This window comes from Thalassophryne amazonica, chromosome 22 (assembly GCF_902500255.1).
Source record: "Thalassophryne amazonica chromosome 22, fThaAma1.1, whole genome shotgun sequence".
NCBI lineage: Eukaryota > Metazoa > Chordata > Actinopteri > Batrachoidiformes > Batrachoididae > Thalassophryne > Thalassophryne amazonica.
In genome coordinates, this window is record NC_047124.1 from 30,417,614 (window position 1) to 30,441,170 (window position 23,557).

A 23,557-nucleotide genomic window follows, 5' to 3' on the forward strand; every position below is an offset into this window, starting at 1 on the left:
TTAACCTCTTAAAATACCTCTTAGATTAGGTCAAGTTTAGCCAACTTTGTCCAAGGTCTGTGTCCCAAGAATGCTCCCTGTGAATTTGAAGACCCAGACAGTAATAGGACTGGACTTGAGCACAGACAGATGGACACAATATCACGAGAAAAACTGATGTACCAATTTGCTTAGATTTTTTAAAAGTATTTCAACTTAGCCATTACTGAGTTAATGCCACAAGGCGTCTCTAGCTGAATTGAAATAACTTTAAAAAAAAATCTAGATCTATGCAAATTGTTACATCACTTTTTCTCACTGAGACATTGGTTCTTTTTTTAGAGTGTAGCTAATGTGACCAAGGGGTGATGGGGTCCCAGCAGTGCTTGACATCATTGTAAACAATGCCATTGGAGCAGCCCATGTTAGACAAACTATGTAATGACATAATTTCCAACAGCAAAAGTGTTTTCTGCATTGTTTATTTGCAAAAATAAAACTTTTCATATCGCCTAAAATAACGCAGATATGTTCCCGAAAGGCTCATATCAGCCAATGTATATATTGGTCAAACTCCAAAAAAGGAGAGGTAGTTTCAGATGACAGATAAAATTTCCTCAGTTGTTCCCTGACCCGACAGCCATCACGCCACAAAATTTCACCAGCATCTGTGGATGATTTTATGAGTTTATCGCCTGCAAACAAGCAGACAGAGAGGGGCCGTCACATAACCCCCGGCCTCCTCCGTCATTAAAAAAATGCTCTACAGTCTGAAAGCTCACTCTGCCAAACAGACAAATGCTGGAGATCACATGACCTCACTGACCGAGGCACCTTTGGCGTGATGCTCGAGCCGACCTGATGACACCGACTCACCGCACATATAACGACTGACATTTTACTCACTCCATTAAAACATTTTTAACTGCTCCTGCTGAACACACACACACACACACACACACACACACACACACACACACACACACACACACACACACACACACACACACACACACACCACTTTAATGAGGTATGCGATGCTAATTAGCTCGCACAATCTGCCATAATGATTTATCTTGTCAAAGAGGAAATTACTCATCAAGCTCAGAAGCCTCCTCTGTTTTTTTGCCGCCACAAATGACAATCAAATTAAAATCATGAGGCTTATTTATGGTCCGACCTGTTTGGCTCGGATCGTTGCTGCGTTTTGGATCTACTCATTAAAAGCGATTCATTTAAAATTGGGGCCCGTTCAATCAGAGCGAATCAATGCAGATTTTGCCCTTTCAAAATCCCCTGTGGAATTAAGACGTGTGGTCACGTCCCTCGTGCTTTGTGCACATGGGGCCAGCGAGACCTGCAGCAGATTGCACGGTGCACCTGAACAAATGACTTTTAGAGAAGGACAATAAATTTGGGCCGTGACCAGATTGGATTAAGTAGGATTGTGGCATCATATTTGCTGGCACCCCGGACTATCCTCGATCGCGGTCATGAATAAAATGTCTCTAAAGTCTGCCTTTAAACGGAAGCTTGAGAAGAATTATGGACAACTAGGCCAATTCCCATGAATAAATCCACTCTAATCGAGACAAAGTTCCACAAAATAAAAGTATAAAATCTTCCATAGTGGTGCAGCTTAGCTAAAATTTTTTTAACAATTGTGCATTTTGCAATAAAAGCAAATTAACTAATGTTTTTTTCAGATATGGAGACATCCTGGAACTGACCTCGAATGAGCTGCAGGGGTCAAAATTTAAAAATGCTCCAATCATGTTGAAAACTATACCACAATATTTGTCTGATCCTATCAATTCCACAGAGGTATAGTTTGGGCTATCTATGACTGAATGTTCTGGAGTTATGGGATAAAAACAGCAAAAATGATGACAAAGGTCAGTTTCAGTTTGTACAGGGGTCAAAACTTAAAGTGGCTCCAATTTTGGTAAAAAAAAAAAAAAGAAGTGCCAATTACTGATTGAGTTAACATCATTTTAAAAAAGGTATAGTTTGGACTTTCTATGACTGAATGTTCTGGAGTTATGGGGTTAAAAACAGCAAAAATGTTGATAAAGGTCAGTTTCAGTTTATACAGGAGTCAAAAGGTAAAGTTGCTCCAATTTTGGTAAAAAAAAGAAAAAAGAAGACAATTATTGATTGAGTTAACATCATTTTTAAAAGGAATAGTTTGCCCCGTCATGCTTAGTTATCATGTTACAAGGAAACCCCTTTGGTTCACCCCTTTGAGTCTGGTCTGCTTGAGGTTTCTTCCTCAGAGGGAGTTTTTCCTTACCACTGTTGCTCTGGGGGTTGGTAAGGTTAGACCTTACCTGTGTGAAGCGCCTTGAGGCAACTCTGTTGTGATTTGGCGCTATATAAATGAAAATAAATTGAAATTGAATTGAAACATGCCATATGTCATGGAATCCAATGGACGTCAACCTTGTACCTCGTATGACCTTTACTTTTGAGACCAAGCATTCAAAGCATGAAACTGCTTTGTCACCATTTTTGTTGTTTTTATCCCATAACTCCAGCACATTCGGTCATAGATAGTCCAAACTATACCTTTTTGGAATCATTAGGATCAGACAAATAATGTGGTATAGTTTTCAACATGATTGGAGCATTTTATATTTTTGACCACTGTGTACTTTTTTATTGACGCTTGTAGCTCATTAGAGGTCAGCTGCAGGGTGTCTCCATATCTGAAAATAAAAATGAGCTAATTTAGAATATGTGTGCCAAATTTGATGTTGTTTTCACAGAATCACAATTGTTTTGCAGTGCCACCCCACTACCAAATAACAACCGCTAAATATTTTTAGATTTTAGTAGATTTCTTTAATCAATGTATTTATGAAATATGAGGTGATAAATAAAATCTATTTTATCATGATCACAGTCAATAAATGTGTCTATATAATCTGAAGAATCATCCATCCTTCCTTCAAGCAATTATTTAGAAAAGGCTCAGAAACACATTCCAAGGTCCTTTTAAAATATATATTTAATCCTGTTGCACTTTATAATTAGTAAATGCAGTTATTGTGGTGCAGCAATGTTTCCTTATTCTAGTAAAGTTACAACCTTAATAAAAAAATATGTTGTATAACTGGCTTGGTGCTAGCTTGGCGTTAGGTGCTATGTCAAGGTGCTCACATGTCAACTAGCATTAGCATGAGCTGAGTGTCTTTAGTTTGAGCACCAGAATTTATAATGTGCTTCAAAAACTACATATATGTGATGGCTGAGGAGCTGAACGATGGATTTAATCATTCATGTGTCTTGAAAACTTGCTAGTGTCACAAAATGCAATGCTCATGCGCATCACATAACGAGATGCTAATGAGGGTAACGTTATCATGAAATCTTGCTTACATCACATAACACAACACTAACAGGAGGCACGTAATGTGATGATAACAGGCATCACATAATGTAACGTTAATGGGCTAATGTTAGCATTAAAACTCACTAGTGTCACATAAAACTATGCTAACAGACGTCACATAATGTGATGATACCAGGTAAATGTTTGCACAAAAAGTTGCTCATGTCACACATTGTGGTGCTAACAGACATCACATCACATGATGATAAGAGGCTAATGTTAGCATTAAAACTCACTAGTGTCACGTAAAATGAGGCTAGCAGACATCACATAATGTGATACCAGGCAAATGTTTGCACAAAAACTTTCTGATGTCACACATCGTGATGCTAACAGACATCACATCACATGCTGATAAGAGGCTAACGCTTGCATGAAAACTCACTCGCGTGACATAATGCGATGCCGACAACAGACATCACATAATGTTTACATGCTAGTGTTAGCATGAATACCTATTAGCGTCACATAACACAATGCAAATGAGCTAACATCAGCATAAAAACTCACTAGCATCTCATAACATGATGCCAATGGTTGCTACATAACAAGATGCTACATAACAAGGCTAATGTTAGCATAGCTGAGCACCTCTATTTGGGGAATGCATGTGCCAGTGTGCATACCCGGAAGTAGCCCTTGCACAATGCATCATGGGATAGTCTCTATGCCTACTGCTGGCATTTATATATGTAACCAAAGAGGGATACAGTACTTTAAGAAAACTTTGGACCCAGAAGATGTTCCTGGATTTGTTACGTAACAACTGATATGTGTGTTTTTGGCTAACTGACATTTAACAAACATCTAGATTTTGGCAGTATTATGGTATAGCTTACGGTGCTTCTGCAAGAAATCAACTCAACCCTTGTCGGGAAACAAGCAGATGGCTGTGCTACTGTGCAGAAAAGCTGTCATATGTAATTAATCACAAAATTAATTTTAAAAAATGCACTAATTAGCAGAGTCGTGCTGCCCGCCAAATGGAAAGGTGACTCCATTATGCATATAGGTTATGTTCGACTGTACTACAGGGACTATGATGCATTAAGGGGTGACTGATCCGCTGCGTTGGAGGACGTTCGGCGGCACGGCGGCAGAGTGTCACGAAGCAAAGATCCTGTCGCCCTCATGCCGCGAGTTTGCGGCTGCAAATTAAATTTCACACATGTTGAATCCTAAATTACACTTTTGCCACATTCCTGTCACCTTTTTCACTCTATAGTTTAATGTTTCTATCCAACCACGGGCTGCGGTTGCACCGTCACGCTGCCTCGGTGGAAGAAAGTGACCTTGTCGGGTTGCTGTTGTCATGGGAACAGAGGCCACAGCAGGAAGATCTGCAGTTAAAACATTGCCTGTTATGTGATCTGTTGCAAAAAAAAATATTATATTATTATATTATTTTCACTCCATAAATGCCATCAATAGAAATCCAGCATCAACGTTTCAAATAGTCATCTTCTCATTGGCTGAAAGCGTTTGCCTGTTAGCCAATCAGAGTTGATTTCCTGGAGGATCTGTCCATTCAGCTGCTGGTTTTGTTCCTTTTAAACACGTCCTCTGGGGCTTCAGTGACCTAAATTGTCTTGAAAATTGAAATCAGCACTCGCAGCAGCATTGTGAATGAAAAACGCTTTTAAAGAAAAGCGCGAGCGCCCGCAGTGATTTCTAATTAAATAATGCACATTCTAATTTATTTGCAGCCTGAGGCCGGCTTTATGCGCGGCGGTTACCGAGTTCTGATCGCAAACATCCTTCGCGCAGCAGTAGACATTAATTCTCAACTCGGTTCTTAGTAATCTGTGCAGCGTGCGCATGAGCACGTGCGCTCCCCCTGTGATGCATTGCAGCATTCCTGCACAGTGTCACATCAGCGTTAAGATCTTAAACTTTTAGCCATCTTTTCTCGCTGTGCGGCTCGTTTTATTGCGGCGGAGCTCTGAGAGAAGCGTGACGTTGTGATGACTTTGCAGGAGCATCTCTCGTGTGCATGTGGCGGAATCAGCGAATTAGTCAGTCATCACGTCAGTCGGTGTCAGTCTTTGCAGCTCCGCCATTCAGTTAAATAGCACGGTCTTGTTCTTCGTTCTTTTCCGCAAATAACCCGCAGTAAAAATTTGAGTAAAGGCTTTTCTTGTAGCTTGACTCTTAATAATGCTGCAGTTTGTCTCTGATGCATTTTATTAATTATTGCTGTGTTTCAGTGAAGGTCAACATCATTTATACACTATCGTGTTCATAATTTCCTGCAGACAGTGGAGATGCACATGCACAAAATTACAGTTGCAGGACATTTTCATGGCCATTTTTGATATTTTATGCTACACCATGTTAAAGGGGTCACAGTGGTTGGCTCTCACTGCAGTATTGTATCACTTCCTGTTCCGGAGCACAGCGGTGTTTTTCTGTATCTGTTAGCTGTTTAATCTGCGCAGTTAGATTGATCTAGTTATCTAGATTACGATTTGTTTCCCAGTGTAATCTTCATGTGCCTTAACTAAAGCACTCCTTCTGCCGAATCACCTCTAAATTATTTACACATTATTCACTTTGCGTGTTTTTAGGAATCCGCTAGCTTAGCGTAGCTACTAGCTCTTAGCCGATTTAGCATGGCGGCTTCTCCTGTCTCTCCCGCACTTTTCTGCTCTGGGTGTGAAATGTTTAGTTATTCCTCGGCCTCCTTTAGCAGTAACGGTACTTGTAACAAGTGTAGCTTATTCATAGCTTTGGAGGCCAGGCTGGGCGAATTGGAGACTCGGCTCCGCACCGTGGAAAATTCTACAGCTAGCCAGGCCCCTGTAGTCGGTGCGGACCAAGGTAGCTTAGCCGCCGTTAGTTACCCCCGGGCAGATCCCGAGCAGCCGGGAAAGCAGGCCGACTGGGTGACTGTGAGCAGGAAGCGTAGTTCTAAACAGAAGCCCCGTGTACACCGCCAACCCGTTCACATTTCTAACCGTTTTTCCCCACTCGACGACACACCCGCCGAGGATCAAACTCTGGTTATTGGCGACTCTGTTTTGAGAAATGTGAAGTTAGCGACACCAGCAACCATAGTCAATTGTCTTCCGGGGGCCAGAGCAGGCGACATTGAAGGAAATTTGAAACTGCTGGCTAAGGCTAAGCGTAAATTTGGTAAGATTGTAATTCACGTCGGCAGTAATGACACCCGGTTATGCCAATCGGAGGTCACTAAAATTAACATTAAATCGGTGTGTAACTTTGCAAAAACAATGTCGGACTCTGTAGTTTTCTCTGGGCCCCTCCCCAATCAGACCGGGAGTGACATGCATGTTCTCCTTGAATTGCTGGCTGTCTGAGTGGTGTCCAAAAAATGAGGTGGGCTTCATAGATAATTGGCAAAGCTTCTGGGGAAAACCTGGTCTTGTTAGGAGAGACGGCATCCATCCCACTTTGGATGGAGCAGCTCTCATTTCTAGAAATCTGGCCAATTTTCTTAAATCCTCCAAACCGTGACTATCCAGGGTTGGGACCAGGAAGCAGAGTTGTAGTCTTACACACCTCTCTGCAGCTTCTCTCCCCCTGCCATCCCCTCATTACCCCATCCCCGTAGAGACGGTGCCTGCTCCCAGACTACCAATAACCAGCAAAAATCTATTTAAGCATAAAAATTCAAAAAGAAAAAATAATATTGCACCTTCAACTGCACCACAGACTAAAACAGTTAAATGTGGTCTATTAAACATTAGGTCTCTCTCTTCTAAGTCCCTGTTGGTAAATGATATAATATTTGATCACCATATTGATTTATTCTGCCTTACAGAAACCTGGTTACAGCAGGATGAATATGTTAGTTTAAATGAGTCAACACCCCCGAGTCACACTAACTGTCAGAATGCTCGTAGCACGGGCCGAGGCGGAGGATTAGCAGCAATCTTCCATTCCATCTTATTAATTAATCCAAAACCCAGACAGAGCTTTAATTCATTTGAAAGCTTGACTCTTAGTCTTGTCCATCCAAATTGGAAGTCCCAAAAACCAGTTTTATTTGTTATTATCTATCGTCCACCTGGTCGTTACTGTGAGTTTCGCTGTGAATTTTAAGACCTTTTGTCTGACTTAGTGCTTAGCTCAGATAAGATAATTATAGTGGGCGATTTTAACATCCACACAGATGCTGAGAATGACAGCCTCAACACTGCATTTAATCTATTATTAGACTCTATTGGCTTTGCTCAAAAAGTAAATGAGTCCACCCACCACTTTAATCATATCTTAGATCTTGTTCTGACTTATGGTATGGAAATAGAAGACTTAACAGTATTCCCTGAAAACTCCCTTCTGTCTGATCATTTCTTAATAACATTTACATTTACTCTGATGGACTACCCAGCAGTGGGGAATAAGTTTCATTACACTAGAAGTCTTTCAGAAAGCGCTGTAACTAGGTTTAAGGATATGATTCCTTCTTTATGTTCTCTAATGCCATATACCAACACAGTGCAGAGTAGCTACCTAAACTCTGTAAGTGAGATAGAGTATCTCGTCAATAGTTTTACATCCTCATTGAAGACAACTTTGGATGCTGTAGCTCCTCTGAAAAAGAGAGCTTTAAATCAGAAGTGCCTGACTCCGTGGTATAACTCACAAACTCGTAGCTTAAAGCAGATAACCCGTAAGTTGGAGAGGAAATGGCGTCTCACTAATTTAGAAGATCTTCACTTAGCCTGGAAAAAGAGTCTGTTGCTCTATAAAAAAGCCCTCCGTAAAGCTAGGACATCTTTCTACTCATCACTAATTGAAGAAAATAAGAACAACCCCAGGTTTCTTTTCAGCACTGTAGCCAGGCTGACAAAGAGTCAGAGCTCTATTGAGCTGAGTATTCCATTAACTTTAACTAGTAATGACTTCATGACTTTCTTTGCTAACAAAATTTTAACTATTAGAGAAAAAATTACTCATAACCATCCCAAAGACATATCGTTATCTTTGGCTGCTTTCAGTGATGCCGGTATTTGGTTAGACTCTTTCTCTCCGATTGTTCTGAGTTATTTTCATTAGTTACTTCATCCAAACCATCAACATGTTTATTAGACCCCATTCCTACCAGGCTGCTCAAGGAAGCCCTACCATTATTTAATGCTTCGATCTTAAATATGATCAATCTATCTTTGTTAGTTGGCTATGTACCACAGGCTTTTAAGGTGGCAGTAATTAAACCATTACTTAAAAAGCCATCACTTGACCCAGCTATCTTAGCTAATTATAGGCCAATCTCCAACCTTCCTTTTCTCTCAAAAATTCTTGAAAGGGTAGTTGTAAAACAGCTAACTGATCATCTGCAGAGGAATGGTCTATTTGAAGAGTTTCAGTCAGGTTTTAGAATTCATCATAGTACAGAAACAGCATTAGTGAAGGTTACAAATGATCTTCTTATGGCCTCGGACAGTGGACTCATCTCTGTGCTTGTTCTGTTAGACCTCAGTGCTGCTTTTGATACTGTTGACCATAAAATTTTATTACAGAGATTAGAGCATGCCATAGGTATTAAAGGCACTGCGCTGCGGTGGTTTGAATCATATTTGTCTAATAGATTACAATTTGTTCATGTAAATGGGGAATCTTCTTCACAGACTAAAGTTAATTATGGAGTTCCACAAGGTTCTGTGCTAGGACCAATTTTATTCACTTTATACATGCTTCCCTTAGGCAGTATTATTAGACGGTATTGCTTAAATTTTCATTGTTACGCAGATGATACCCAGCTTTATCTATCCATGAAGCCAGAGGACACACACCAATTAGCTAAACTGCAGGATTTTCTTACAGACATAAAGACATGGATGACCTCTAATTTCCTGCTTTTAAACTCAGATAAAACTGAAGTTATTGTACTTGGCCCCACAAATCTTAGAAATATGGTGTCTAACCAGATCCTTACTCTGGATGGCATTACCCTGACCTCTAGTAATACTGTGAGAAATCTTGGAGTCATTTTTGATCAGGATATGTCATTCAAAGCGCATATTAAACAAATATGTAGGACTGCTTTTTTGCATTTACGCAATATCTCTAAAATCAGAAAGGTCTTGTCTCAGAGTGATGCTGAAAAACTAATTCATGCATTTATTTCCTCTAGGCTGGACTATTGTAATTCATTATTATCAGGTTGTCCTAAAAGTTCCTTAAAAAGCCTTCAGTTAATTCAAAATGCTGCAGCTAGAGTACTGACGGGGACTAGAAGGAGAGAGCATATCTCACCCATATTGGCCTCTCTTCATTGGCTTCCTGTTAATTCTAGAATAGAATTTAAAATTCTTCTTCTTACTTATAAGGTTTTGAATAATCAGGTCCCATCTTATCTTAGGGACCTCGTAGTACCATATCACCCCAATAGAGCGCTTCGCTCTCAGACTGCAGGCTTACTTGTAGTTCCTAGGGTTTGTAAGAGTAGAATGGGAGGCAGAGCCTTCAGCTTTCAGGCTCCTCTCCTGTGGAACCAGCTCCCAATTCAGATCAGGGAGACAGACACCCTCTCTACTTTTAAGATTAGGCTTAAAACTTTCCTTTTTGCTAAAGCTTATAGTTAGGGCTGGATCAGGTGACCCTGAACCATCCCTTGGTTATGCTGCTATAGACGTAGACTGCTGGGGGGTTCCCATGATGCACTGAGTGTTTCTTTCTCTTTTTGCTCTGTATGCACCACTCGCATTTAATCATTAGTGATCGATCTCTGCTCCCCTCCACAGCATGTCTTTTTCCTGGTTCTCTCCCTCAGCCCCAACCAGTCCCAGCAGAAGACTGCCCCTCCCTGAGCCTGGTTCTGCTGGAAGTTTCTTCCTGTTAAAAGGGAGTTTTTCCTTCCCACTGTAGCCAAGTGCTTGCTCACAGGGGGTCGTTTTGACCGTTTGGGTTTTACATAATTATTGTATGGCCTTGCCTTACAATATAAAGCGCCTTGGGGCAACTGTTTGTTGTGATTTGGCGCTATATAAAAAAATTGATTGATTGATTGATTGATTCCACCAAATATTTCTGTCTCCCTTTTGCAGTTAAATAAAGTTTGCATTTTATGTTAATCATCCTCAGAGTTCGCAATTCTCTGAGTGTGATTAGGAATTCTCCAAACTAAAGCAAAATGTTTACACCTGAAACAGCTTGTTTTAGACTCCTGTGACATATGTCACACAAGTCCAAATCTGAACATTCTGTACTCTGTAAGCCCATGTGGTTTCTGAGAGAAAGGATGCCCCCTGTCTATCTGTCCATATAGCTAGCTTTAGCTATATACATAGATTTTTCTAAAGATCAACAAATAGATATCTATTGATCTATAGATTGACAGATAGGGGAGGTGAGGATATAGTGGTTAAGTGTTGCGCTTCAGATGAGAGGATCCTCGGTTCAAAACCCAGCCAGACTGGAAAATCACTAAGGGTCATTGGGCAAGGTCCCAGTGTGTAGTGAGCACCTTGCATGGCAGCAACCTGACATCGGTGTGTGAGTGGGTCTGTGTGAATGGGTGAATGTGAGGCCACATTGTAAAATGCTTTGAGCTTCTGATGCAGATGGAAAAGCGCTATAAATGCGGTCCATAGATAGATTTCTAGATATCTGTCTATATCTTATACATCTATAGATACAGATAGATATCTATAGATATATAGATTGACATCACCATATCTATCTGTAGATATCTATTTATAGATATATCGACATCTATAGATTCCTATATAGATAGATGATAGATAAATCTACCGCAAGATCAACATAGATATTTATCGATGTATAGCTAGATTTGTACATAGATCTATAGAGATATATCCATAATCTATCTATAGATAGATAGATAGATAGCTAGATGATAGAGATCTATCTATCTATCTATAGAGATATTTGTAGATATTACTATCTATCTATAGATAGAGATATTTATAAATAAAGATCTCTATCTATAGATAGATAATTCATAGCGTATAGTTGTTAGTACTAGTAAATACTGTAATGATGACTGTGTCATTGTGATTATTGGAATCATTTTATTGCCAGAAATCTATAGATATATTTATAGATATTTCTGTCTATCTATAGATAGATAATTCATAGTGTGTAGTTGTTAGTGCTAGCAAATGCTGTAATGATAATTGTGTCGTGATTATTGGAATCCTTTTATTGCCAGAAATCTATAGAGATATTTATAGATATTTCTATCTATCTATAGATAGAGATATTTATAGATAGAGATCTCTATCTATAGATAGATAATTCATAGTGTGTAGTTGTTAGTACTAGCAAATACTGTAATGATGACTGTGTCATTGTGATTATTGAAATCATTTTATTGCCAGAAATCTATAGATACATTTATAGATATTTCTATCTATCTATAGATAGAGATATTTATAGATAGAGATCTCTATATACAGATAGATAATTCATAGTGTGTAGTTGTTAGTACTAGCAAATACTGTAATGGTGACTGTGTCATTGTGATTATTGGAATCCTTTTATTGCCAGAAATCTATAGATATATTTATAGATATTTCTATCTATCTATAGATAGAGATATTTATAGATAGAGATCTCTATATATAGATAGATAATTCATAGTGTGTAGTTGTTAGTACTAGCAAATACTGTAATGGTGACTGTGTCATTGTGATTATTGGAATCCTTTTATTGCCAGAAATCTATAGAGATATTTATAGATATTTCTATCTATCTATAGATAGAGATATTTATAGATAGAGATCTCTCTATATATATAGATAATTCATAGTGTGTAGTTGTTAGTACTAGTAAATACTGTAATGATGACTGTGTCATTGTGATTATTAGAATCATTTTATTGCCAGAAATCTATAGAGATATTTATAGATATTTCCATCTATCTATAGATAGAGATATTTATAGATAGAGATCTCTGTCTATAGATAGATAATTCATACTGTGTAGTTGTTAGTACTAGTAAATACTGTAATGATGACTGTGTCATTGTGATTATTAGAATCATTTATTGCCAGAAATCTATAGAGATATTTATAGATATTTCCATCTATCTATAGATAGAGATATTTATAGATAGAGATCTCTGTCTATAGATAGATAATTCATAGTGTGTAGTTGTTAGTACTAGCAAATACTGTAATGATGACTGTGTCATTGTGATTATTAGAATCATTTTATTGCCAGAAATCTATAGAGATATTTATAGATATTTCCATCTATCTATAGATAGAGATATTTATAGATAGAGATCTCTGTCTATAGATAGATAATTCATAGTGTGTAGTTGTTAGTACTAGCAAATACTGTAATGGTGACTGTGTCATTGTGATTATTGGAATCCTTTTATTGCCAGAAATCTATAGAGATATTTATAGATATTTCTATCTATCTATAGATAGAGATATTTATAGATAGAGATCTCTATATATAGATAGATAATTCATAGTGTGTAGTTGTTAGTACTAGTAAAAACTGTAATGATGACTGTGTCATTGTGATTATTAGAATCATTTTATTGCCAGAAATCTATAGAGATATTTATAGATATTTCCATCTATCTATAGATAGAGATATTTATAGATAGAGATCTCTGTCTATAGATAGATAATTCATACTGTGTAGTTGTTAGTACTAGTAAATACTGTAATGATGACTGTGTCATTGTGATTATTAGAATCATTTTATTGCCAGAAATCTATAGAGATATTTATAGATATTTCCATCTATCTATAGATAGAGATATTTATAGATAGAGATCTCTGTCTATAGATAGATAATTCATAGTGTGTAGTTGTTAGTACTAGCAAATACTGTAATGGTGACTGTGTCATTGTGATTATTGGAATCCTTTTATTGCCAGAAATCTATAGAGATATTTATAGATATTTCTATCTATCTATAGACAGAGATATTTATAGATAGAGATCTCTATATATAGATAGATAATTCATAGTGTGTAGTTGTTAGTACTAGTAAAAACTGTAATGATGACTGTGTCATTGTGATTATTAGAATCATTTTATTGCCAGAAATCTATAGAGATATTTATAGATATTTCCATCTATCTATAGATAGAGATATTTATAGATAGAGATCTCTGTCTATAGATAGATAATTCATAGTGTGTAGTTGTTAGTACTAGCAAATACTGTAATGATGACTGTGTCATTGTGATTATTAGAATCATTTTATTGCCAGAAATCTATAGAGATATTTATAGATATTTCCATCTATCTATAGATAGAGATATTTATAGATAGAGATCTCTGTCTATAGATAGATAATTCATAGTGTGTAGTTGTTAGTACTAGCAAATACTGTAATGGTGACTGTGTCATTGTGATTATTGGAATCCTTTTATTGCCAGAAATCTATAGAGATATTTATAGATATTTCTATCTATCTATAGATAGAGATATTTATAGATAGAGATCTCTATATATAGATAGATAATTCATAGTGTGTAGTTGTTAGTACTAGTAAAAACTGTAATGATGACTGTGTCATTGTGATTATTAGAATAATTTTATTGCCAGAAATCTATAGAGATATTTATAGATATTTCCATCTATCTATAGATAGAGATATTTATAGATAGAGATCTCTGTCTATAGATAGATAATTCATACTGTGTAGTTGTTAGTACTAGTAAATACTGTAATGATGACTGTGTCATTGTGATTATTAGAATCATTTTATTGCCAGAAATCTATAGAGATATTTATAGATATTTCCATCTATCTATAGATAGAGATATTTATAGATAGAGATCTCTATATATAGATAGATAATTCATAGTGTGTAGTTGTTAGTACTAGTAAAAACTGTAATGATGACTGTGTCATTGTGATTATTAGAATAATTTTATTGCCAGAAATCTATAGAGATATTTATAGATATTTCCATCTATCTATAGATAGAGATATTTATAGATAGAGATCTCTGTCTATAGATAGATAATTCATACTGTGTAGTTGTTAGTACTAGTAAATACTGTAATGATGACTGTGTCATTGTGATTATTAGAATCATTTTATTGCCAGAAATCTATAGAGATATTTATAGATATTTCCATCTATCTATAGATAGAGATATTTATAGATAGAGATCTCTGTCTATAGATAGATAATTCATAGTGTGTAGTTGTTAGTACTAGCAAATACTGTAATGGTGACTGTGTCATTGTGATTATTGGAATCCTTTTATTGCCAGAAATCTATAGAGATATTTATAGATATTTCTATCTATCTATAGACAGAGATATTTATAGATAGAGATCTCTATATATAGATAGATAATTCATAGTGTGTAGTTGTTAGTACTAGTAAAAACTGTAATGATGACTGTGTCATTGTGATTATTAGAATCATTTTATTGCCAGAAATCTATAGAGATATTTATAGATATTTCCATCTATCTATAGATAGAGATATTTATAGATAGAGATCTCTGTCTATAGATAGATAATTCATACTGTGTAGTTGTTAGTACTAGCAAATACTGTAATGATGACTGTGTCATTGTGATTATTAGAATCATTTTATTGCCAGAAATCTATAGAGATATTTATAGATATTTCCATCTATCTATAGATAGAGATATTTATAGATAGAGATCTCTGTCTATAGATAGATAATTCATACTGTGTAGTTGTTAGTACTAGTAAATACTGTAATGATGACTGTGTCATTGTGATTATTGGAATCATTTTATTGCTTGAACATGAGAGTAATACCTTCAACCCAAAATCTCTATATCCAGATTCTTAGAGGGCTAAACATTGATTTTGAGAGGTGAAAGTCAACCTTTTGTCTGATTGGACTGTTGCCATGGGGGACCCGGGGCGGTACAGCGGTGGGATGGACCCTGCCGCGCGCGGCACCAGCGTATGCTCCAGCGCTTGAGTTGACTTCCTTGATTTGACTTATTTCAAAGATATGACTCATTCGTCTCGGGAGGTGTAGCTACTGCCATGAAATCCAGAAACGTGCAAAAATGCTGATTATACACCAATTACCAGACTTTGCAAGCAGATGCTGCAGGAAACAAACCAATAAATCTATATTTACAATCATAATTTGCTGAGAAGCTCAAATGACTGTGTTTTATTCCAATTATGGAGCTCTTTGTTGTAAACCCCAAGAGATCTTTTAATATGGTGCAACTAAAGATTTCTACCAAAGTCTAGGCAATGTGTAGTATTGTGACTGCAGGGACAGAGCCGTACGGTACTGCAGGCTCATATAATGTCCCTCTTCCCTCTATTGTTCCCTTTACTGCTGTTACGATCTTTAATGGTCTGTCATCGTATTAGTGTCCATAATCCCGCAACACCTTTAGTTCTATATTGCAGGTCAGCTCGAGCCAAGTAATGTGAAAGACCTCCACATCTACGGATCAGTGTAGTACAGCAAATTCCTGAAACAGTACTTCACATGGTGATACAAGCACCAAATCCAGCATTGCTCTCTTTTGAATAAAGATATTACTTGTTTGAATAAACCGACGGGTCACTTGAATTTTCAATAGGCGGGCACGTAGGGGTCAATTGAAGAATTACATACGGGTTAAAATATAAAAATGCGCCAATCATATTGAAAACTATACCACATTATTTATCTGATTGTAAAGATTCCAAAAAGGTATAGTTTGGACTATCTATGACTGAATGTTCCTGAGTTATGGGGTAAAAAACCTTAAGAATGGTGACAAAGGTCAATTTCAGTTTGTACAGGGGTCATAAGTTAAAGTTGCTCCAATTTTAGTAAAAAATGTGCAAATTGTTGATTGTACTACTTGGATTAATAAATGGAATAGTTTTGACTGTAAAGATCAAACAATGTCGACGTCCATTGGATTCTACGACATGTGACATATGTTAACCTGTAACGTGATAACTAAGCATGATACATGTTTCAAACTATTCCTTTTTGAAACCCTATTAACTCAACCAATAATTTGCATCACCTTTGAACAAAATTGGAGCAACTCTAACTTTTGACCCCTGTACAAACTGAAACTGAACTTTGTCACCATTCTTGTTGTTTTTGCCCATAACTCTATAGAATTCAGTCATAGATAGTCCAAACTATACCTTTTTGGAATCTTTACAATCAGACAAATAATGTGGTATAATTTTCAATATGATTGGAGCATTTTTATATTTTGACCCCTGTGTAATTCTTCAATTGACCCCTACGTGGCTGCCTATTGAAAATTCAAGTGGCCTGTTGGTTTATTCAAACAAGTAATATCTAAGGTGTACATTTGCCAAATTTGATGCTTGTATCACCATTTGCAGGATTCCTCTGTAAATATTCTGTTATCTGTTGCACCAGTGTGTGTTCATGTTTGGACAAAACAGCTCCCCTCTGAAGTGCAGGTGGGTGCTAATGGGGAGACCGACGGCACTCTGCTAGGAACCTTTGAGCTCTGGCTCTCATCATACTCTAATCAGGCAAATGTTTGTTTGTTCCAGGATTGCTCTGAAGTGCTTGGGCCAATTTCCACAACACATGCATGTGTTCAGGTAGGTTGATCCTAGAAATGGGTTTCTATTTTGGCAAACGTCAAGGTCACTGGGTTAAAAGGTCCATCAGACGTATATGCACACATATGTAGGTGAGTTCTGGAATTGTCCAGGTGATACCAAATTTACTGAAGATCAATCACAATGTTTTGGGTAATTGTGGTCCATCCATTGGGGTCATTAGGGTTCAAGGTAAAAATGTAGGTTTTTCTCTTGTATTTGCATCAAATGTGGCATGCATATGGAAGCGGGTTCCAGAATTTCCCAGCAAGGTAAAATTTGTCAAACGTCAATCACTGGGGTCAAGGTATTCTTGCCATGTCCTATTTCTTATTTCTACACTGTAAACCCGAACACGATAGCAGAACTCAAAAAATATTGAGGCAATCAATTTCCACAAAATGTTTGAGTTCATAAACTTAAAAGTCAAGTTGTTTCCAGAACTTAAAAGTTTTGATTACATTCTACTTGTACAGTAGAGAAGCTTGAATCTTCGACTGGACTGGGTTGCTTGACGTGAGGACGTTTCGCTTCAAATCACAGAAGCTTCCTCAGCTAAAATTCTTGCTCTGGTAGTCTGACTTCTGTCTTGACTCTTGTAGAGAAGAATAAACCAGAAGCCAACAAAAGCTGGAGTTTTTAACCTAACCAGACCCCTCCTACCGAAAGGCCGACTGCTATAGGCTAGTGACTAAACAATAGCTCTAATTAGCACCTATTGTGCTCTAGTTAGCACTCTCCTAATGATGGGATGGAAGCCTCCCCTGATGGCTCCCTTGACGACTCTCCTGATGACGTGAATGACTCATTACCAAGAACAAAGGACTGAAACTGCTTTGACCTGAGTACCCCATTGTAAACAGGGGACAAAGCGTGTCTGAGACCCGCCCCCTGGTTAAGGCTTGGTTTCAATTGTTTTACAAAGAATGCTTCCTTGACACCTCTCTCAACCTCTCTCAAACCATTATTCTTCTCTACAAGAGTCAAGACAGAAGTCAGACTACCAGAGCAAGAATTTTAGCTGAGGAAGCTTCTGTGATTTGAAGCGAAACGTCCTCACGTCAAGGAACCCAGTCCAGTCGAAGATTCAAGCTTCTCTACTATGGAAACTACCTGGACAACTGAGAGCCTACACAGAAACATGCTACTTGTACCTCATGATTAGTTTAAAAAGTTTTAAAAGTTTAAAAAAACTCTTTGGCTGCTTCCTTGTTTTTCTACTCAGGGACACCACAGCAGATCCGAGGTGAATCTGCATCTTGAGCTGGCACAAGTTTTGCACCTGAAGCCTTTCCAAACGCAACTCCACATTAAATGGAGAAATATGACAGTGGTGGGGTTTGAACCAGGAACTTTCTGCACCGAAACCAAACACACTAATCACTTGGTCACCACCTGTGCTAAAGTGTTCATTAAGTCAAATCAATTATTTTCGTATATAATTACTTAGTTCTTTTAAGTTGTGTTGAAGTTATACTTTGAAGTTTTGCTTACTTAATGTACAATTAGTTCTAGTCAGTCAAAAATTTTGAGTTTAATTTACTCAAAAAGCAAGACCATACAAACTTGAAATATTTAAGTAAGCAGAACATTTTCTTAAAATTATGAGTTTACACTACTTAATCTTTTTAATTAAATTTGAACATTTGGGTTTACAGTGTATCAAAAAATGTCAGTGAACGCTGGTCCTGAAATTTCCCTCAAAAATATAATTTTGGCTAACATCCAGATCAAAGAGTTTGGTTTTCAACCCAATTTGGACCAAATGTGGAACACACATAGGTGGTCTCCAGAAGCGCCCTAACATGGTCAGCCAAAGGTCACTCATTTGGGTAAAAGTCAAAATCACTGGGGTCAAATGTCAGATTGCCAAAGCCTTTGTTGTCTTCATGCCCATAGGTACTATTTCGTAGTCTTTCCTAGTAGTTGTTGCTGAATTCTGATGTGTAGTAAATGTGGCCATAACAGCTTATTGATTGCTCTTTTAAAGCCTGAGCCCAATTACCACCCCTTTAACTCAAGCTGACCATATCATAGCAGCCAAGGCCAAGATGTTCTGCTGCCACACTCTTGAAAAGTGAGCCAAATACCCCCAATGCAAGCATGTGGTGTCCTCTGCTGCCCTACGCATTAGATCAAATGAGAACAGTGTGAGTTATAAATGTAGATGGAACTATTTACACAGTGGACATCAAGTAGCAGAATTTGGTCCAAGGCTGGTGTTAGAGATGAATAGACAGTTAACATCTAGAAGGGTATCAGGCTGGAAAATATCTATAAAGCAAAAAACATGTGTGCTGGTATGTGGTTCACATATCTCTTTCACTGTTTGTCAGGTCGGCCTCAGCTTTCGAATGTGGTTTGCGCATGGCACGATGATGTGCGTCCTTTATTATGAAAATTTTGGGATTTAATTTAAAAACCTTTATTTTGAAACCTTTATTTTGAAACCTTTATTTTGCTTAACACTGTAACATTGGTACTTCCAAGATGGTGTGGCTCGCTGATGTTACTGGTAGCAAAGTTAAACAACGTCAGATAGTTCATAATGCTTGTACATTTCACAATAAAATGTTCAATGCCAGCATCCCAACAAATACTTTTACTATGAAAGACATGCTGTCAGTGTTCCTTGTGAATGAGTTTAACTTGACAACACTGAGGAGACATTAGCGAAAATCTGTTTTTGCCAACACCAACAACTTTTCCACTACTGTATTTTTACAACGCTTCAGTAAGTATATAAGCTGGAAAAAAAAAACATTTTTATATTTGTTGCGAGTACAAGTTTAAATAAACTGCATTCAGGAGTTGGGGTACTGAGGATTTGCTGTTTCAAATATTCAAAATGTTCTGTTTAATTTTGTCTGACTCTCTTTCAATAACCTGTTTAATAGGAATCCTTTTATTTTCATATAATTGCTAATAAAATGATTTTTAAAAACAATATGAAATACTATATTCAAATAATAATGTAATATAACATAAGTATACCTCTTTGTACATCCCACCTTCAAACACAGACTCATATGACCATCCATGAGAAATCTACTTAAGCGCCTAATTTTCTATAGGAATATAAAATTCCTACAGGCACTATACTATTAAGCACAATGTACACTCAAGTGCAACTTGCATACTGAAAAATCACGTTTGTTGTTCGTGATTCACTTAGTGTTATTCATCTTATTATTATTATTATTATTATTATTATTATTATTATTATTATTATTATTATTTTAGGGCTTTCCCAGGAATCATAAAACAAAAGAAACTTTAATATTAAAAGAATGCCAATGATAAAAGTACAACACCACCCAAAAATCCCAAATTAAAGAGCTGGTAAAATAAATAAATAAATAAATAAAATAGATCAAATGGACTTATTTTTTATTGTAATTTCCAGCACTGTAGGCCAGCAATCTGTGTATCTGACAGTTTCTTCTGAACAAATTGCATCAAATAACATCCAGCAGGTTGTCCGTTGATCACTTATTTGTTCTTCTTGCTTATTTTTTAGAATTTAACAGTCCTTGTGGTACACACCACAAGCTAAGGCCTTTCTGCGTAAATCTACTGTTTCCACGTCTCCACGTTCCTGTTGGCTAGCAGTCGGCATTTCTAAATTTGAAACGCCTTATGTTAAGTAACAGTACAGACTATCGTGTGCACATGTGCTGTGGCATACCCTCGATTGGATGCTGGTCTATTGCAGCTGGTGTAACTTTTACATGTTTTTTGACAGGTGAGACTCCCTTAAAACATTTTAGGTAGAGAAAACGGTAGGTTATGAATAGCCTGGGTGATAAATTTAAAGCAAATACAATGATTATCCATGTTTGCTGTTCTTTTCTAGACTTTAGCCTGGAAACAATTTTGTTTTTTTCTGGCTTGAAGCCCTAAAAGAGAAACCACAAGCAGAATTATAAGAGGTACATGCTGTTCCGGGCTGTTCTGCGTGAAGGCGCATTAGGTGTCACAGGCGTTGGCTGACACTGTCAGTTTCGGTGTTCGTCACAGAGTAGAGTCCTTGTCCTGACATCCACATGACGGTCGATCAACATCGAGAAGAGAGGCCGCTAAAAAACTGCTGACAGGGTGACTTGCTGCTCCTGTCACCTCGCTCACGGTAATGAGCAACAAGCTTGACAAAGAGGAGTCGGCGTGAAGAAGAAGAAGAGATGGCCGAAACTTAGATTAGAGAGTGAAGAAGAATGAGGGTGAGGAACTTGGGAGACAAAAAAGAGATCCAAATCTCTTTCTTTAAAGAAGACACATTGACTATATATTGACATATTGTGTTTGGAACAATGCTGGTAATAAAACTGAAGAATTACAGCGACCAGCTCCTTTTGCTTGCTTTTATTGCTTTTAATTCTTCCTTTTGTGGTGAACTACATTACCCAGTGTGTTGCTGTGTCAGGCACTGACCATTGCATTGTGGGAGTGCTGGGCATGACTATTAAGAAGAACCGGTGCAGGGACCCCTAAAGTGCCACTTATTTTAGATTACTCAAACATTTGTGAGATGTTTTATTGGTATTGAGACAGAAACTGCCTGATCTATTTGATGAGGGTTGCATGCAAGCTAAGATAGCATGGCTAACTCTGAAATTGCTAATACTACGACTACTACTACTATTGCTGCTATCCAGTATTATTTTTTTTAGCAAATTAAAAATAGCCACATCTCTTTTAAAATAATAGTTTCACTTAACAGTTTTTAAGATAAAATTTATAAAATTAAAGTTGGTGCATAGCTACAGTGCATCTGGAAAGAATGCACAGTGTTTCACTTTTTCCAAAATGGATGAAATTCAATTTTTTTTTTCCTCAAAATTCTACACACAATACCCCATAATGACAATGTGAATTTTTTTTTGATTTTTGCAAATTCATGAAAAACAGTAAAAAAAATAAAAAATAAAATTCCTAAGAAATCACATGTACGTAAGTATTCACAGCCTTTGCCATGAAGCTCAGAGAGAGAGAGTTGAAATTTCCAGAAGGACAACCATCTTTGTAGCAATCCACTAATCAGGCCTGTATGGTAGAATGGCCAGATGGAAACCACTCCTTAGTTAAAGGCACATGACAGCCCACCTGGAGTTTGCTAAAAAGCACCCGAAGTACTCGCAGACCATGAGAAACAAACATGGTCTGATGAGATCAAGATTAAACTCTTTGGTATGAATGCCAGGCATCATGTTTAGAGGAAACCAGGCAGCATGGTGGTGGCAGCATCCTGCTGTGCATGTTTTTCAGCGGCAGGAACTGGGAGACTAGTCAGGATTGAGGGAAAGATGAATGCAGCAATGTACAGAGACATCCTGGATGAATACCTGTTCCAGAGCGCTCTTGACCTCAGACTGGGGTGACGGTTCATTTTTCAGCAGGACAATGACTCTAAACACACAGCCAAGATATCAAAGGAGTGGCTTCAGGACAACTGAATGTGAATGTCCTTGAGTGACCCAGCCAGAGCCCAGACCTGAATCTGATTGAACATCTTTGGAGAGATCTGAGAATATCTGTGCACCGATGCTCCCCATCCAACCTGATGGAGCTTGAGAGGTGTTACAAAGAGGAATGAGCAAGACTGCCGCAAGATAGGTGCATCAAGCTTGTGGCATCATATTCAAGAAGACTTGAGGTCGTAATTTCTGCCAAAAGGTGCATCAACAAAGTATTGCGTAAAGGGTGCGAATACTTATGTACATGTGATTTCTTAGTATTTTTATTTTAATAAATATTCAAACATTTCACAAAAAACGTTTTTTTCATTTTGTCATTATGGGGTGTTGTGTGAATAAATTTGAGGGAAAAAAAATGAAGTAGCTCCATTTGGGAATAAGGCTGTAACAACAAAATGTGGAAAAAATGAAGCACTGTGAATATGCACTGTAATATGGCCGCCACCATAACCTAGCATGGAACGCCATTTAAGGTCACTACCCAATAATAAAGTAACATTAAATGAGGTTGACATATAACTACTTGAGTACAAGCTTACAAAAACTACACTGATGTATTGAAGCACAGTTTGGCAGATTTTTATAAAATTAAATAATGTATCATGCCTAGTTATGACAGCAACCATTGACCAAACTGGACTGACTACAGCAACACAGTGGTCATATTTCATGTCAGAGTTTAACCAAACCCTGAAAGTTGCTGAGGATTGTATTGGAGACACAAGTGTCCATAGAATGAGGTGTTTCATGTCTAAGGGTGATCTAACAATCATCGAGAGAAGTCATAGGGTGTGGCATGATGGAAATCTCAGGCTTTACTGAAAGTAGGAAAAGAGGCAATTGTTCCAGAAATCTGTGGTCAGACGAATCACCATCTGTGGTTTTGTGACCCTCAACCTATTTTGAGAGGTATCAAAGCACTTTTCTCCTCAAAACCGACATCTCATCCCGCCATTGGTGATGGCTCAGTACTGACAGCATTATCTGCAGTTTTGTGAAGTTGGCTAGTTTGAGCTGTTGTATAAGACTGAGCCCATTGTTGGGATATTAGACATCTCTAGTGCTGCAGTGGTCCTTGTGACCCAAAGTACTGCAAATTCTCCATCTTGCCCATCTTTAAATGCACATAAAGAGCCAAATTAAGGGCATGTCATTGTTAAATGGCTAATGATTGGCTGAACACCCATGACTGAGCTGAACTAATATGAAGAG

The 23,557-nt window shown here is 37.5% G+C and overlaps 1 protein-coding gene across 2 annotated transcripts in view; it reads left to right on the forward strand.

The window, feature by feature from the left end:
* The window catches only part of iqsec3a (IQ motif and Sec7 domain ArfGEF 3a), a 310,387-nt gene that overhangs the window by 80,638 nt on the left and 206,192 nt on the right, over nucleotides 1–23,557 (forward strand). The gene's annotated exons all lie outside the window — the stretch shown is intronic.